Below are 18078 nucleotides of genomic sequence, written 5' to 3'. Positions count from 1 at the left end.
CCAGGGCTGCTGTTCCTGCCCTCACTTAAGAGTCATAAGTATGCCTTTGCATGGAAGAAATTGATTAGAGACCCCTGGTCTCTAATGCCCTGAGCATAGTTTTCCTGTGGCTCCCCCAGCAGCCTTAACTGGTCCTGATCCTCCTGGCTCTCTGTTCATGTATAAAAGGTCTCTTCTATTCTGTCCTTGTGCTGTAAGGCAAGAAAATCCCCTCTCACAGAATAGCAGGGATGGGTATTGTGTATTGTGGAGTTTTTGTTTGTTTTGTTTTATTATGAAATTGAGTATATGCAGAATAAAAATGTACACATAGTGGGGGGGGGAAGAAGTGAAAAAGAACCAGGAGAATATCAAGAGATCCCTGTCATACCAGGTTCCAGCAGAGAATGCAGGAGCTGAGTTGTAGCATACACAGAGACACAAAGCGTAGCCTTGATCCTCTTGAAAGGGAGTTCGTGTGAAGAAGTGACAGACTCACAGAATTCTGCTCCATGCCCTGATTAGAAAGAACTGTCTGCCAAAGAGAGAAACTACAGAAGAGACTGACATTGAAGTTCTCAGTGTAGGAGGATAAGCCCACTGTAGACAGATGGATTCAGAATGGGCACTAGGGCATGCGTTTATTGACTATTAAAACTGAGGATTATACATTACATAAAACTCAGAAAATATAGTTCCAGACCTTTGTATGACCCATCTCTTTTCCTCTTCCAACTTTATATTGAGTGTTCTCCAACATCCCCAGAAGAGTTTCTAAGTTGTTTCTGCACTGGAACTCACGAAGGTAAGATGGCTACTGCCTTGCCACCACAGGGCTGGCTATATACTTCTGTCACAAGCAGCAATCCAATCCCACAGCTGTATATGCAACCTCAAAACACATCTACCATTAATCAAACCCTGCCCTTTTTCTTGACAAATATTAGTGTAAAGGGGAGAAACAAGCTAATTCGTATTATATATTTGTGTTTGGATATTCAATCTGAAGACCAAAAAGCCCTTTACAAGTATTTGGGTTTTGTGTGGAAGAGTCACAAACCTTCCCATCTCATGGTTGACATTTCACAGCATACACAGTTGGTGACCTACCAACTCTCATTTGCCTATAATACAACTTCATCTCATATATTACAAATAAGGCACACTGAAAATTGTAAAAATTAAACATTATTGTATCCCTGGGTGTTTTCCTTGCTGAAGCCCTGTGACAGATATTTGTCACATGAAGGTTAAACTTAGAACTTGGCAAATTATGGGTTCTGTCAGTAGACCATGGCATACATAGCTCCTACTGTAGCAATTAGACCTAACGTCTCCTCCTGGATTAAGTGTTAATTTCACATCCCTTTAAGACAGTATATTTTTAGCTGGCACTGTCTACAGCATTTCAATAATGCTGTTCTGTTCTAATGTTCACTGTAGTCAACAAACAGCATGGATGGGTACCAGGCACTATACTGCCAACTTTCCAGGACTTATACATTAATCCTCTGGTTGGTGGAGTTAAAACCCCACCCTATCTTGGCTTCAAACTGGTATTGGAACCACAATAAAAGCATTTAAAGCATTAGATCAGATTCTAAATATTACTTCTGACACTAAGGTGGTCAACATTTGAAAATATTACCATGTGGATATAGCTTCCTTAAAAAGACAAAGTGTGGCTAAGCACTGAGCTGAACTCCTGGAATCCAGTTGTAGAGAGGGAGGAGGGATAAGCAAAGGGGTCAAGACCATGCTGGAGAAACTCACAGAAATAGCTGACCTGAGCAAGTGGAAGCTCACGGACCCCAGTCATAAAACTGGGGAACCAGCATTGGGCCAAACCAAGCCTTCTGAATGTGGGTCTCAGAAGGCCTAGGCAGTCTATGGGGCCTCTGACAGTGGAACCAGTAACCATCCCTAGTGCACAAATGGACTTTGGGAGCCCATTCCCCATGGAGAGATACTTTCTGCATGGTCATTTAAAGTCATTAATAAACCCATACAGTTTACATTCGTACCATGCCCCCCATTTAGAGTCATTGATTACTGGAAAGAAAGATTGATGGTACTGTCTCAATGCCATATGTCAGAAGGATGATTTATAGAGTGATGCACATCCAAAAGCAAACTTTTCAGTTACTTTTGTTGGTTACTTTTTACAGTTACTGGTTCCTTTTCTGCTGTGATAGAACACCATGATCAAAAACAATTAAGAAGACAGGGCTCATTTGGCTTACGGTTTCCGAGGGAGAATCCACAATGGTGAGGAAGCAAGGCAGCAGGTGGCCAGAGCAAGAAGTCAAGAGATCATGGCTGTAACCACGAACACAGCAAAGAGTGAAGTGTATCCAGGGCAAGGTGCTACACTCTCAATGACTTCCCCCAGCAACATTCTTCCTCCAGCAATGCTCTTCCATCTAAAGGCTCAAAAATCTCCCCAAGCAGTGCCACCAAGCAAGGACAACGTATCCCAGTATGTGAGACTAAGGGGGCCATTTCTCATCCAAACCACTATAATAGTAGTGGAGGTTTGTTTGTTTTTAAAATTCCTTGTAATCAGGAGTTATTCTTAAGTATGACAATATGACAGGGTAAGGACTGTTCATTAGTCCAGTCACTATGAAAATCAGCATGAAGAGTCCAAGTTGCCCTCTGACATCCACCTGCCCATGGTGGCACGTTCGCTGCCAACCCCTGTACAATAAATAAATGTAATTCTTAAAGTGGCTAAATAATTTCAGAAACTAATATCTTCATTAACTCAAATTTAACAGAATTTGGCTGGCAATTAACTTTAATGTATATTTTGATATAGTTTCACCTAATCAAGAAGGACAAATTTAACCCATTTCAGAAAGTCACACAGTTGGTTTTGTTTTCTTTTTTATAGAAAATAGCTTCTGCATGGTGCTGATCTTGTTATGAGATGGCTTCAGTATGGCGATTGCTTTCTAAGTCCCTCAAGTCAGACAAACTCTCGAGTTACTACTATTGTAAAAGATGTATTGAAAGGACACACCCAGATTGTGTTAGAGTGGGGGTGAGCGCAGAAAGGGGTGAGTTGGATCAAGGGAGGGGGAGTTGGAGCAGGGGGAAGAATTAGAGGGGGTGAGGTAGAATAGGACAGGAGGGAATGAGAGAGAAAAATCGTGTATGCATAATCCAGAACAGGGCTGTCTATTGTAAAGGGGTAAAACACATCAAGATACAAACATTTATTACTCAGTAGCTTATCAAAGTACTAATATCTGATGTGTAAAGCAAAATGCTATTAAAAGCGATCATTTTTAAAAACAATAATAAAAGCAAACCTCCCTCTGCACTGGTCATAACTGACAGAATTGCACGTTGAGAGCACAGTCTAACAGGCCCTGCGATGTTATTTGAATTGAGTGGGCTTTAGCTGGACGGCTGACAAGGGTAAAGACCAGTGTGGATGGTAATTAAGTCTACACAGACAAGAGAAGCTGAGGACCGAGGCTGTTCCTATGGGGGCTTCTCAAGGGCAAGCGGGTTGCTCTGTCTCCTTCAGCCTCAGTTTCCTTACCTCTTGAATGGGGATGATTAATGCCTGCTTTGTGGGTTTGGTATGAGGTCTATGGGAGAAAATGTTTGGGAGGCAACTGGAGAACCCACAAGGAGGGACAGAAAAGAGCTATTTTCTTTTTTTATTTTTATTTTACATATCGATCCCAGTTCCCTCTTCCTCCCTCTCTCTTTCCCTCTCTCCCCCCCCCCTTACATGCGCCCTGACCACCCTCCCCTCCCATCCCCCCCCACTCCACATGTAGGGTGATGCCCTCCAGGAGAAGTCATGTACATCTGTCAGGTCATTTGCAGTAGGGGCTAGGGCTTCTCTCCTGTCTCTAGGTTAAGGGAGTTGTCCCTCCATGGGGGATGTGTCTGCAAAGTCCTTTTGTGCTCCAGGGATACATCCTGGTTCCACTGTCTGAGATCCCTTAGACTGCTCAGTCCTTCTGGCTGAGACCCATGTTCAGGGGGTCTGAGTCAGTCCCGTGCTGGATTCCCAGCCATCAGTCTGGGGGCCCATTAGCTCCTCCTTGTTCAGGTCAGCTGTCTCTATGTGTTTCTGCAGCCTGGTTTTGTCCTCTCCCTCTCTGCATCTGGGTTCTAGCTCGGCTCACTGTTTAGTTGTGGGCGTCTGCTTCTGTTTCCAACAGGTACTAGATGAGGGCTCCAGGATGGTGGATAAATTAGTTGTTGATCTCATTATCAGGGAAGGGCATTTATGGTAGCCTTTCCACGGTTGCTCAGATTGTTAGTTGGAGTCAGTCTTGTAGGTCTCTGGACCTTTAAGTTCAGTTTTCTCTTCAGTCCTATAATGGCTCCCTCTTTTATGTTCTCTCTCTCTCTCTCTCTCTCTCTCTCTCTCTCTCTCTCTCTCTCTCTCTCTCTCTCTCTCTCCCCCTGTCTTCTATTCCTCCCCTGACTCAATCTTCCTAGTCCCATGTGCTTTCCTCTCCTCCCCCTCCCTTTCTTCTAGTTCCCTCTCCACTCACTGCCCCCCTCAATCCCCATGTGCTCTGGAGAGCTTGTCCCTTCCTCCTTCTGTGAGGGACCTTATATGAATCTCTTAGACTCCACCTTGTATCCTAGTCAAGCGAGCTATTTTTGTGCTGTGTATAACTACCCTCCCGGAGGAGAGCTTTTCACCTAATTATTGGCTCGCCCTTAAAAGCACAGTAAATCTCCTAACTCTCCACGCTTCGGGTCTTTTTCCACCTATTAAGTAGTTAACCAACTAAAGCAGAAAGGCACCGATTCACAGCAGGCATGTGACAAGCCAGAAAAAAGGAAACTGCCCTTCCTTCCCACCGCTGGCTCCAAATCCAGGCTGCCGGGCAGGGGAAACGCTAGCGGGGTGGGCACTGTGCAATCCTGTGCGATTCTTGCTGAACACTTAGGAAATCGCACCTCATTGCTGGGGTTATTTGCCAGATATCCTGACAGCTGCCGGGCTCTGGCCAGCTGCTGCAGCTCTGCCACTGTCTGAATGAAACACTCTGCCAGGCTTCTGCAAAGAGCCATGGGATTCAGCCGGGAAAGGGTGAGCGCGGGTCCTGTTTGGAGCTGCCAGCCTAAATCCCTTGCAGCGGCTGCCGGTTGTCAGCACTTTGCCTTGCTATCTCAAAGGGCATTTTGTCCTTTACATGCATCTGCTTCCTAAGCCACAGCCAGCCCTACTACAGGGGATGGCCACCATGTGTCTTCCAGGAGCCTCAGGCTCAGCAATAGTTCCGTCATAACGCAAAAGTTAGAAAACAATTTTCGTGCCACTGAGCACAGATAAGTCTTTCCCTTGCTACCTAATTATTGCTAGTAGTAATCAGTTAGTTATTCTAACTGAGGATTCATAAGCTTAAGGTTTTTTTTTTTGTTTTTTGGTTTTTTGTTTGTTTATTTTGTTTTGTTTTGTCTTTTTATGTCGTTCTCCATCACAATGGTAACAATCCTTCCTTTCTTGGAAGGAACCATAACAAAGAACCTAAACCAAAACAAAAGAAACCAATTCCTTAGAACAAGTTTTCCACTTGAGCGTTCCATTTTAAAACTACTGTAAACATATGTGTTATTACAAATACACTAAATAAAATTAGAACTGAAATCCAGTGGGACAATTGTTTATCTACAATGTTTCTTCAGACTTCAGACCTTCTCTTAATGGCATTTGCTCCCCCAAAAGCACTTCTCAGTTTATTTTCTTCTTCTTTTCCCCTCTAGCCCAGGCTGGCTTGGAACTTGCTATGTAGACCAGGCTCACCTAAAAACTCCTAGAGATCAGCCCACTTCTGCTTCTGGGTGCTAAGATTAAAGACATGCACCACCATGCTTGGCCTTCTGGATTTTTTCTTTCTTTGTTTATGCACGGTAATAGTTGGAAAGAGGGTTGAGTATACATTCCACACAGATAGGTGGCTCTGCTGTAGCATGAAGTTGAAAGAAAACTCTAATCCAGTCATTAGGGGCATTGGCTTGTCCTTTGCTGGTTATATGTTCTCAGGCATATAATTTATCCCAGTTAACCCCCATGTCCACTTCTGGGATGTTGGTTTAATTATTTTACCTCACAGGTTACAGCGAAGATCACAGTAACTGTCACAGAGGCAAGAATTAGTAGTCAATGCTGACAATACCTGGGCTGAGTCGCTTCTAAATGCTCTCGCCAGGGAAGAGCAAGCCAAGCCACGGTGAAAGTAGCAAGCAAGATACGCGTGTTGGCTTGTAGAGATGACTCCCTTTATTGGGTGTCTAAATGGCAGGATGGGCTAAGAAATTCAAGGAAAATGGAGAAGGTGCCAGCTGACGCCCATGCTGGGCGTGTCCGAGCTGCAGAAAGCATGCCCGGCTGCTACAGCCACTGAAGAGACTTTCACTGATAGCTACTTAGGGCTAGGAGCTTTAATCTGATCTGTACAAAAGGAGGACACTGCAGACAGAAGCAAAGTCCCCAGCAGCTATGAGGAAATGGACCACCCGCTCCTAACTGTCTGACCAAGAACATGGTAGCCCTTCTGCCTGTGAGCACAGGACAGGAACGCGAGCTTCCACATGCCTGGGGTCGGGTAGAGCCTCCTGCCCCAAGTCATGGTCAAGGGGAGACAGGGTGTCGGGGACAGATCTGAGCAGGACCTAAACGGAAGGCGTTTGAGGATTCCGAGCAGCAGTTCCATCCATCTGACAGTGGAATGGAGCAGCTAAAAGGGCAGCCAGTGGCTTTTGTCCTCAGTTGGGCCAGCAGATAAATGATGGGGCTATAAGTAAAAGCAGAGGAGCCAAGACCTTCGGAGCATAGAGTCCGCCACTCTCAGCCGTGTCTTTAATGAGCATGGGTGAGGGTGCGGGATAGAATGCAGTTGGCCTTTGTTCTAAGCTACGACAGGAAGCTTCAGTGACTATGATGCGGAGTAGGAAGGGGCAGACTCTGTTACACTCTGACTCCACCTGATTGGTGCAAACCCATGTGGAACTGCCCAGAAGGCCGATGGATAAAGGCCAAGTGCTTGGAGGATCACCTGTGAAGGGCCCCCAAACGTGAGAGGAGACCCTCTGTACCTGGGGAGAGCCTGAATCTACGGATGGTTTGAGGCTGGCTGGAGAGGACATTAAGTGAGACAAGAAGCTAATAGCAGAGTCACAAACAGCACCAAGTGACGGCACCAGTTAGAGGTGATGAACCAAGAAACCAGAGCAAGGAGAGCCAGGGATTCAGTGCAAGGGAAGTAGCAAACTGCAGAAAGGCTAAGCCATATAAGGGACTAAGAAGTGACATTTTATCATCTTGAATGTCACCTCCTCTTGGAGAGGCTCCTTGTCTGGGGGCCAGTTAAAATCGACAGCCCCTTTTCCATCCCTTTTATAACTGCGTATCTGTCTCCAAGTTAAGTTGCTTCAGAACTGCCTCTCCAAATAGACCGTAAGCTACAATGGGTGCTGGGATGGCCATGGCCCCTCCACATCTTAAGGGTTAGCTCTCCGTGTGGCACTGGTACAAAAGCAGGTTCTCAGATTCCCGTGGTCATGAGTGAGTTTACTGGAGCAGGAGCCAGGCTGCGGCGGATTGAGGTGCAAACTGGAAGTTAGAAAACACAACCTAGAAGCTTGACTGTGAAGGTCACAAGAGGGCTTAGAAGCCAGAGAGAGGATGTCTGGGCAAAGAGGGCTTGTGTGGTTTGTTATCTCATGGAAATGAAGAGATTTGTGTCTGTAGCAGGAAAAGTGAAGCTCATAGCCCCGATGAGAGGCAAGGCAGAAACTAGGACCTGGCCAATGGCCAGAAAACAAGGTGGGTACTGTGGGAGGTAGCATGGGGGTGCCGCATATACTTGGCAATGTGGCACGGTAAGGAATAAATACTAGTCTCCGCTTTCTGTGTAACTTGAGAGGGATGGAAGCTGGGACTGGCTTAAAAGGAACAATGAAGCTTTGGGTTTTCTGGCTAGGAATGGGAAGAGAGATGACTAGAGGGGAGGGGCTCTTTCTCTCTGGAATCCTCAGCCCCACCTTAGCACCTGACTCACTGTGAATGTAGAAAGGAATGGAATGTTCTGCACTGTGTAATGGTGGCCCCCAGTGCAAAAATGGTAGTGGAAAGAGAGGGGAGGAGAATGTGGTTTAAAACAAGCTAACATGGTGATTACCACATTTCTATGTGTGACCAGATCGTTCCTAGTAGATAGACCAGAGAGTTTTCAGAGTAGAAGCTGGGATGCTGGAATGCTCTGGAAGGTGGAGCTAAAACAGCCCCAAGTGTACTTGAGAACTCATCGGAGGTTATTGGCTGTGTCCCTGAGTTCTCCCAACGAGGCCTCTTCATGAAGCCGGTTGGCCTCCCCAGGAAGGGGGCTGACTTCTGGAAAGGAGTGGTTTGCGTTGTTGAAGCCATGGTTCTGTCAACCTTTGTTTCTCCATCCCAAACAGACCTAATCCCGACTAGCATGACCAATGCAGAGGAAGAGAGCAGAACCCCAGGTTTTTAGAATAGCCAAGGAAAACATTGTGTCTGAGTCAGCGTTTCTATTTCTACCAAACACTTCTCCCACTCTAATTATAAACATTTTGTAACGTGCCTTTGATTCTCCTAAGATGAAATCACAAACATTCCCTGTCGGCGATGAAGATTAAACACACATATTGTCAGCAACGGTGAAGGTGATACATTAAAAGAAAGGAAATCATCATAGAGCCATGTTTCATGGTGCACCAGTGGGTGACATTACAGAACCTCCTGAGGCTGTCCCATGAAGAAAGAACATGTCTACATTGAGGGGGGGCTGTGATAACATAAGAACATGCAAGTGAGAGCCCCCAAAAAGAAGGTGGGGTGGAGGTCTGTGAACTGGCCCACACCTAACAGATTATTTGGCATTTCTGTCCATTAAAATGACAGTAACACTGCTCAGTGTTCACAACTAAGCTTGGCCTGTGGTTCTCCAAAGGGGAAGCAGGCACTGGCCTCTGCTGTCTGAGCCCCTCATCTTGTATAGTAGAAACCCGGGCTCTCTGCTGGGTCAGCAACTGTTGGAAGCAACACTGTCCCTTGTTCTTGTGCAGAGGCCAAGCGACCTGGCATCTGAGGCTTTTCATGCCATTTCCTGCTCAGATATCCGGGTCAGCTGTACCAAAGGTTCTCACAGTTAGCATATCAGATTTAACAAATAAAAAATACAGTCTTCCTCATTAAACCAAGATTTCAGATGAACTACGAATTCTGAGCCTTATCGTAAAACAACTTGCAAATAAAAAATATCACACACTGAAATTAACCGTACCCGAAGAATGTGCACCACAGTGACCTTCTATACTGACAGCCATTGTGAAGCTGTGGCGGTTCACTTGGGATTTTACACTTTGTTTTTTAAACATAGAATATATTTTATGTACTTATTCACTCCCCCAAACAAACAAACAAAATCATGACAGAGTTAGAACTAGAAAACAATTAGCTTTATGTCCTCTTTCATAACTTGTGTGCATTGCCTGGATTCAGCGAGAATTTTTTAATGTCTGTTCAGAAGATTGCACGAAACATATTTTGTATTAAAAGATTATTTGTTGCCTACTTGATATTTGAATTTGGCTGGGCATCCTGGATGTTACCTGTCAATCTTACTTGACATGCCAGTCACCCCTCCCCACCAAAAGGAGGGAGAATTTTCCATCCCTAAAATATAATACTTGCAATCGGAGAGAAGGCTCACAGTGGTCATTCTTCAGCATTTAAGGAAAACTCACCCTCATGCCCGTAATATTTTTTTTTTGTCAGTAACTCATATATAGAACTTAGTTTGTAGTTTATGAGTTAAAGTCTCCATCGTCTTAATGCTGGGAAGAAAAATCTGCTTTGAAAGCCAAGCCTAGGGATACCAATATGTTTTGATGACCATACAGGCAGTGACTGGGGCACTAGCCCACACATAACCTGGGCCTTCTCCTAAGCTCTGAATAAATGCACCTAGTCATGTGGGCAAAAGCACCAAGCCAATGGGACAGACACCATGGGGCAGCAGGATTCGAGTTCATAACTCTTGTTCTGAGCATGTTTCCCACAACGGTAGCTGCAGGCTATTTTGTGAGTATGAAACCTTGAGTTCTACACAGATTTACTAAATCAGGAGGTTTGACAGTGGCACCCAAACTCCTGTGACAGGATGATAAGCACTGTTGTAGAGCACTGTGTTTTATCTGTACGCATTAAGAGGGGCAGGACAGAAGGGGCATGCTTCCACAGAGTGCTCATAACATGGCAGCATGATGGTGGCTTGGGGGCAAAGGTGCCGCCATGGAGGAGATGGCATGGCTTCATTCCAGTGAGAGTCCGGAAGAAGAAGCAGCTCCCTGCCACCTTCTCTGCCACTAATCTAGACCACTGCGAACGCCATTTATGGCCTCGACATCTAGACTGCTGCAAAGACCATGAGCCTCTCAGGAAAGAGGGTACAATCCCATCAGGGGGCCTCTTGCCCCCCTGCTAGGAATCCTAAAAAGGACAGCATTAAAAAAAATAATCTGTTCTTCCAAACACATGAGACCTCACAGAGGAAGTAACCAAGCCTGGATAAGACACTGATGGGACTGGGCTTTCTAGACCTGCATGCTTGCAGTAGGGCAGGGACTGGGGACGTTTAGGCTGCTGCCATTTGTGTAACCCTGTTAGCCTGAGGAAGCCTGGGCTCTGGGAGAAAAGGAAATGCATCTTTGTGTGGGCTCAGCACAGAAAATGTTGATTCATGCCCTTGATGACTTTGTGGTGTCCACACCATGCCGAGAAATGTTTTGGCTTATACTTAAAAGCAAGAGAGCTACAGCCCCCTACACATACACACACACACACACCACACACACACACACACACACACACACACACACACACGGTCCTCCTTGGCACACTGTTGTGGGCAACGCTGAAGGCTTCCTGGCTGACCATGAAAGCATGCTGTCCAAGCATCAATCAAACCCACAGCCTCCCCTCCCAATTATCCCATCAGCTTCAGCCCCAGGAAAATAAACAAGCCACGCAAAAGCTTCTAGAAGCAGTCCTCCTAGCCAGGACCACCTCATATACAGTGTTCTGGCAATTTGGGGTTTCCCTGTGCTATCACCAAAAGAGATCACATTTCTGGCCAGCCTTCCTGTGGTTGGGCTAGGCCATCTCTTTGAAGATGGTAATTTCTGAACACTGGCATCGCCATTTTCTTTCCTCCTTGTTTAGCCCCAGGAAACTTAAAGACTCTTAAGCCTGAGTCGTAGATACTAGTCACCCTCTTGAACTTCTGAACAAAGAGGTGGGCTGGCTCTTGGGCAGGCTTCCAGCAAGCAGATTTTATGCTGACATGGCAGGTATGGCTAGTGCTCACACTCAACCTTTGCTCTCTCTGTAAAGCCGTCTCCACCTCCGGAGGACAGGTCAGCCCCCATGTGAGGGCTCTTTAAGCTGCGGGGTATCTAGGCATTTTCTAAAACATGTTTCTAAAAATAACTTTTGATAAGTCACATTAAAATTCACATTATTATTCAGATTTACTTTGGATGGTCTTCTATTAATTCACCCCTGGCAAAATTAGGATGGAAGCACTCATTGGCACAAGTCTCTCGGGAGAGCATCAATTCCCCAGGGCATCAAGAGATCAGCCCTTGAGAGACAAGGATGCCACAATTCTTATCAATGGCTCCAAGCCTACTCTTCCTTGTCCGTCTTGGCTTTGTGCTGGCCGGGTCCTGGAAGACAAGCCTTGTCTTGCTTGCTATCTTTTTGTAGCTGAGTTTCCTGTGACACGGAGGAAGAAAGTCAAAGGACGAAACTATTTTCCAGTGTCATCATCTTCCTGGAGCAATGTCCCACGGGCCTGATTTCACTCTAGGCAGCCCTTTCACAGCAGGGAGCCTTCAGGTGTCTGGCGAGTGGTGCCAGAAAGGGGACTCGCGGGAACAGAGCCAGTGGGGACAATGAAGGGGCCTTGGCCATCACCAAATGCAAAGAATCCAGAGCTGCGGTGTGTACAGGAGGCCCCTGCCCAGGCAGCCTGCCGTATTCACGTATACAGCCACTCCCCTGTGAGTGGGTAAAGTGTGTATGCCTTCCAGCTCCTTTCACCTAGGGCAGACTGCTTTAGCTCTCAAGCTTTTAAACCAGGATCAGGTGTTTCCTGTTTAGGCCAAAATACAGGGCAGGTAACAAAGGCTTCTTTGGCGTTCTGGAAAGGGAAAGCTGTTGGCACAGCTTGCCCATCTCCCTACTGAGGGACATTGCCCCGGGATCTTACTTGCCTCCTTCCTTCCCTTCCTTGTACTGTGTGATAAGCAGACCACACAGTATCATCCGTTACACCTTGAATGAGTTCTCTTGTCCCCCATATCTATGTCACTGACACTTGACTCTGAACTACTCCAACAGTGATTTCTTTTTTTTTTTTAAAGACACACACAAACACAGAGAAAGAGAGGGGTAGGGGGAGAATTTCCTTGGGAGAAAAGATAATGGAGATATACAGAGCCATTGCTGACAGTGTCCATAGTTGCCTCCCAGAAAGGTGACCCAACATCATGATGTTTTTCATGACCTCCAGGAAAGGAGCACGGGGCGGAGAGGGGGTAAGCTGAGTCCTTCACATTAGGTCACCGTGTACACTGGCTAACATGGTGTCCTTAAATGAAAGGGATTTTTTAGCGCGATGCCAATGATAACGTGAGGTAATGAGCTGGGTTCCCTGCCCATGCTTCCCTCGTTAATCTGAACCACACTTAGCTCATCTGTGATCTGGGGTAACCCTGGTGCTGAGATATACAGCACCCTCTGCTTTGGGCCCAATGGGATTGCTCTGGAGTGATGGGCATTTCCAGTTGCAGGCCTAGGCTCCATTTCACAGAAACTAGTCTAGACCAGTTCTGGGGATGTGAAGCTTGACTTTGTGAATAAAGGAGTGAACGCCCATCCCAGAACTTTCTATGATTATTGTTCCTAAACCTGCTGTTTGACAGAAAGCATGTGGGCTCTGGTGCCACAGTTCACTGACTGGGTTTGGAAGTCACTTTTCTGTCCCTAAACTGGAGGCGATGATAGTCATCTTGTAAGGATTTGATCACCTATTTTGCATTAAATTCCAGGCATTCACCAGCCATTGCCTTTCCTGGACTTTATCCAGTCTGTTTTTCTACTCTATACTATTCAATTCTCTGTTGTTATTTTAACTCCAACTTTGTCAATGAACAATGAAAGAGCAGGACTCTTAGTGATTAGGAAGAGTTTCCATATAACCCTCAGGTGAAGAGAGGGTTGGACTCCTTCCTGAATTTGATAGTAATGATGTTTCTTTCCAACTGTGGCAGCTGGCCCCTGACTGTGTCCAAGCCAGACCCCTCCTCCTAACACTCAATCCAATGTACCATGCAATTCTAGTAGCTTCTCAGCTAGATGTCTAGTTGGCATCTCAAACTACCGTATCACAGAAGGTCCCATCTTCCCATAGCATGCCCCTTCTCATCTACTTCAGCAGCAATGAAGAGTTCTCTCCACTGCTCAGGCCTGACCTTAGACGTTCTATGTGCAATCAGCCAGCCGATCCCGTTGGCTCAGCCCTTACCAGCGCGCATAAACCACACACATTTGCAAACCAATGTCTAATGCCATCATGTTCATCCCCCTGAACCATCTACCATTGCTCCCGGTAGCTTCTCTCACGTTTCCGTGCCCATTTCTCCTCACAACCACAGGCAAAGAAGCCTGATGGTATAAATTACACTCCAAACAGCTTCCCAGTTGACTCACAATAAGAAATCAAAGTTATAACAAGCAGTCCTATTTTGTTCTGGCCCTCAGCATACCAAACTGGGTTCCAGCTGACTGGAGTCCTGGCTCAAAGTTACCAAGAATATTCCAAACTCAGGGCCTTGCTGCTATGCTGGGGCGTCTCTCCCTGCATCTACATAACTCCCGCCCTCCCCTCTGCACACTGAGGACTCGGTCAGATCTTCTGAGCCAGCTGCTTCATCACAGCCCTATCCCATCCCTAGAGTCCCTGGTGAATTATTGTTTCCAGGTCCTCATCACCTCGCAGATGCCACTGGACTGTTGGCTATTGAGTGTTAACACCATCTTCACAGGGGTATTGTGTGGTGGAAGACACAGTGGAGTCCCGTTGGTTCTATAGAACCCAGGGGTGTAAGGAACTGCACAGAGGCTTCTAAAAGTCCTCCTGTGAGAGTACATCCCCACTGGCTTCTCTGATGGGAAGGCAGAGAACTGGGCAGCCCCTCTATTGACTGCACTCATTGTGCAGTTGCTGTGACTGTCACTCTCTGCTTTTTGTCCTTGGCAATATTAAATGTGTACATCAACAATTCAATTTTAAAGTGTAATATTTTTAATGATATGTATGTTTAAAGACTATTCTTTGTGTTTCATGGCCTTGTATTAGTGAAACAATCCAGGTATCCAATACCCTGTGCCTCAAAATTTTTGTTCATTTCCAATAGCAAGGCTATGAAATACACAAGCACCTTCATGCACAGAGATCAAAAGACAGCACTGACTGTTACTCCAATACCCTGTCTTATTGCCTTGAGCCAGGGTCTCACACAGAAGAAAACTCACTACTTTTTATTTTGGGATGGCTAGTCAGCCTGCCCCAGCAATCCTCCTGTCTCAACCCCTTGACAACATGGGAGTTATCGATGTGCATGGACATACACAGCTTTTTAGACATAGTCTAGGGCTCTGAACTCAGGCCCTCATGCTGGCACAGCAAGTGCCTTTACCCTCTGAACCATCTCCACAGCCTTTATTATTTTTTCCCATATAGTCCTAACAAGTGCAAGGCCCATCCATAGTGCACACGGCTAAAGGCAACGGCATGAAAATTTGTCTAGTTCAGCTTTTAATTTGATTTCATTTAATGTATTTTGAAAGCTAGAAGAGAATAAACACCTATAGGCATGTCTCAGAGTTTGCCTCTAATCTGTCTCAGGTATAAAGTCTCAGTCAGGCAGCCTGTCCCTGGGAAGTCTGGTGAATGTTTCTGGTTTCTCTAGAAATAAGTACCCTTATTGCAGAGACCTGTTGGCTTCTCGCCCACACCAGATCACGCCAGTTATCTGTACATAAGCAACAGGTTATCCTAGAGGGAAACCCTTCCTTCCAGTGCCGTGCGGAAGTATTCCGGGGAGCAGAGCTAGTTATTTGGAAGAAGTCTTCCCTGGTTATAGTAAAACCAGCAGGGGATGGAGGGCTTGGATTAGAAATAAGTTAGGCATCTACCAGAGAGACACTAAGAAACATTTTCTCACTGGAAGTCCACTAGACAATAATCTTATTAATGATTTGCTCTACCAGCCACTGTTTGTCCAAAGATTCATAGCTTTTATAACACATTCTTCTCCTGTAAAATCACATGCTGAAAACGTGAAGAAAATTTAAATGAACAAATAATAAATTACAAAACACACAGGTAACATGTCACAGGTCAAGCCACAGGAGACTACTAGATTCCAAAAGTTTCCAGGTTCCCCCGCAGTGTCCTGACTCACAATGTCTGTGAGCACACCTATAAAATTGTACTTGATTTTGAACTTTATATGAATTAAATCACACTGTTTGTCTTCACGAAGTTGGCCCAACATGTATAGTACAACAAGAAGTCCACAGCATTGGCTGTAGCATAACAGACCTTTCTCATTACGTCTGGGGTCGGTATGAACTATGAAAATGCACTACATATGAACTATGTGGCACAGTGGGTCCCTTCTCTGTTGCAGGACTACCAGGCTGTTTCAGGCATTGGTGACTAGCAGTCATCCTACAGTACATTTATGTACTTACATTTGTGCTTACTTATGTATGGCTTTAGGTATGTCACTGTGTGTGTGTGTGTGTGTGAGTGTGTGTGTGTGTGTGTGTGTGTGAGTGTGTGTGTATGTGTGTGAGTGTGTGTATGTATGTGTGTGTGAGTGTGCGTGTGCGTGTATGTGTGTGCATGAGTGTGTGTGAGTGTGCGTGTGAGTGTGTGTGAGTGTGTATGTATGAGTGTGAGTGTGTGTATGAGTGTGTGAGTGTGTGTGAGTGTGTGTGTGAGGGTGTGTGAGTGTGTGTATGTGTGTATGAGTGTGTATGTGTGAGTATGTGTGTGAGTGTGCGTGTGTGAGTGTGTGTGAGTATGTGTATGTGTGTGTGTGTGTGAGTGTGTGTGTGTGTGAGTGTGTGTGTGTGAGTGTATGTGTGTGAGTGTGAGTGTGTGTGAGTATATGTGTGTGAGTGTGTGTGAGTATGTGTATGTGTGTGAGTGTGTGTGTGAATGTGCATGAGTGTGTGTGTATGTGTGTGAGTGTATGTGTGTGTGAGTGTGTGTGAGTGTATATGTGTGTGAGTGTGCATGAGTGTGTGAGTGTGTGTGTGTGAGTGTGTGTGTGTGTGTGTGTGTGTGTGTGTGTGTGTGTGTGTGTGTAGGTAATGGGATAACTTCCGGGAGTCAGTCCTCTCCTTCCACCATATAGACCCTGGAGATTAAACTCAGGCCTTCGGACTTGGCAGCAACTACCTTTCCCCACAGAGCCACTCACTGACCTGATGAAGCATGATTATAAAGCTGGCGTAGTGTACTCATTATCTGGCCCAACTCACAGCTTCTCAGAGCAAGCAGCCCCTCTAACACAGCTGGAACAGCTCCGCTGTCCTTTCACTACACGTGGCGAAGCAGCCATTGGCTTCCTTTGGCGTAGTGAGCTGTACCATCTGAGGAATGCTGCTGTGTGTTCTTCTCTGCTCCTCTGAGTGCTGTTCTGAGAACAAAGTCCCAGGAGTCTGTGGGTGCATAGAATCAGACTCAGAAACTGTGTTGAATTATCATCGATGCATAGCAAGGTACCCACTATCACCAAGAAACATAGACGGCTGGTAGAGCACCACACATCTTCGTCAGGAAGATGCCTGTGGACAGGACACTCAGCTGTTAAATTCTTCCATTCCTCTTCCTCGTGTCACATAATCTAAAAAGTCACGAGACCCCTTGAGGATCCATGAGTGTTTGAGGCCCAGAAACATCACCAGATTCCCTAGGAAAAGCAACCTGCCACTGGCCATCCACGGTGACACGAGACTGCTGGCATTTCTGCCACAATGCCAAAGAACAGGACTGGAGTGTGACGGGGGTTCTTCAGATGTGCATAAAGAGAGCTGGGGGACATTCAGGAGACCATTTGAGAGTTCACAGAGAGCACTGACCCTGCACTTGAACAAGCAAGTACTGTATTTCAAATGCTCTATAGTAAGGACAGCATTGTCACTCGTCAAGCAGGCGCACACTGACAGACCTGATGTTAAGCAATTCATGAACAGATTTCATGTTGCTAATTGACTTGGGCCTGCCCTGCACCTCCCCTCTCCACTCCCCTGTACTGTCTCTCATCTGGCTCCCATCCACTCACGATATGAGGTTCACCTTGGAGGTTTCTTTAGCGCCTGCCCTACACTCAGAACCCGTGCTGAGGGTGATTCTGTATGGTTCCATGTCTCACACCACAAAGCCCAGGCCCAGGAGCAGAGCTTTCAGGGCTGTCTTGTCCATCTCCTACCTTCTGCTCTACTGTAATCCTCTCCCCACAGTTAGCCTCTGCAGAGACCGGTAGGTGCAGAGTACGGAACACAATGCCCAGTCACAACTAGAATTACCATCAGATACTTTCTGGCCATCTGTTAATATTTCTTGGGACAAAGGTATCATCCAAGCAATCATACATGTTACCTGATATTACACTGAAAACATGTAAGGAGCTGCCCTGGAGTCAGAAGCTCTGCCTTCATACAAACACACCAAGCACGTGTGTAACCCAGGCAGGTTTTCTAACCTTCCTTGGCCTCTGAGCCTCATTTTGCAATCAGGTGTGACAATGGTGTGTCTGTCTGGGGTTGTGTGAGGACTGGATGAAGTAACATGCACAGAGTCAAAGTGTCTGGCACACATGCAAGCTCATTAAATATGGGTAGATCCCCCATGATGCTTTTGTTGCCAGCTGTGGAAAATCGCGATTCAACGCCAACGTGCTCCACAGCAGCAAGTCCTCTAGGGGTCAGGGAAACATCGCCCA

Source organism: Phodopus roborovskii, unplaced genomic scaffold (assembly GCF_943737965.1).
Source record: "Phodopus roborovskii unplaced genomic scaffold, PHOROB, whole genome shotgun sequence".
NCBI lineage: Eukaryota > Metazoa > Chordata > Mammalia > Rodentia > Cricetidae > Phodopus > Phodopus roborovskii.
The sequence above is the reverse complement of the archived record's forward strand: the minus strand, read 5'-3'. Positions refer to the sequence as shown.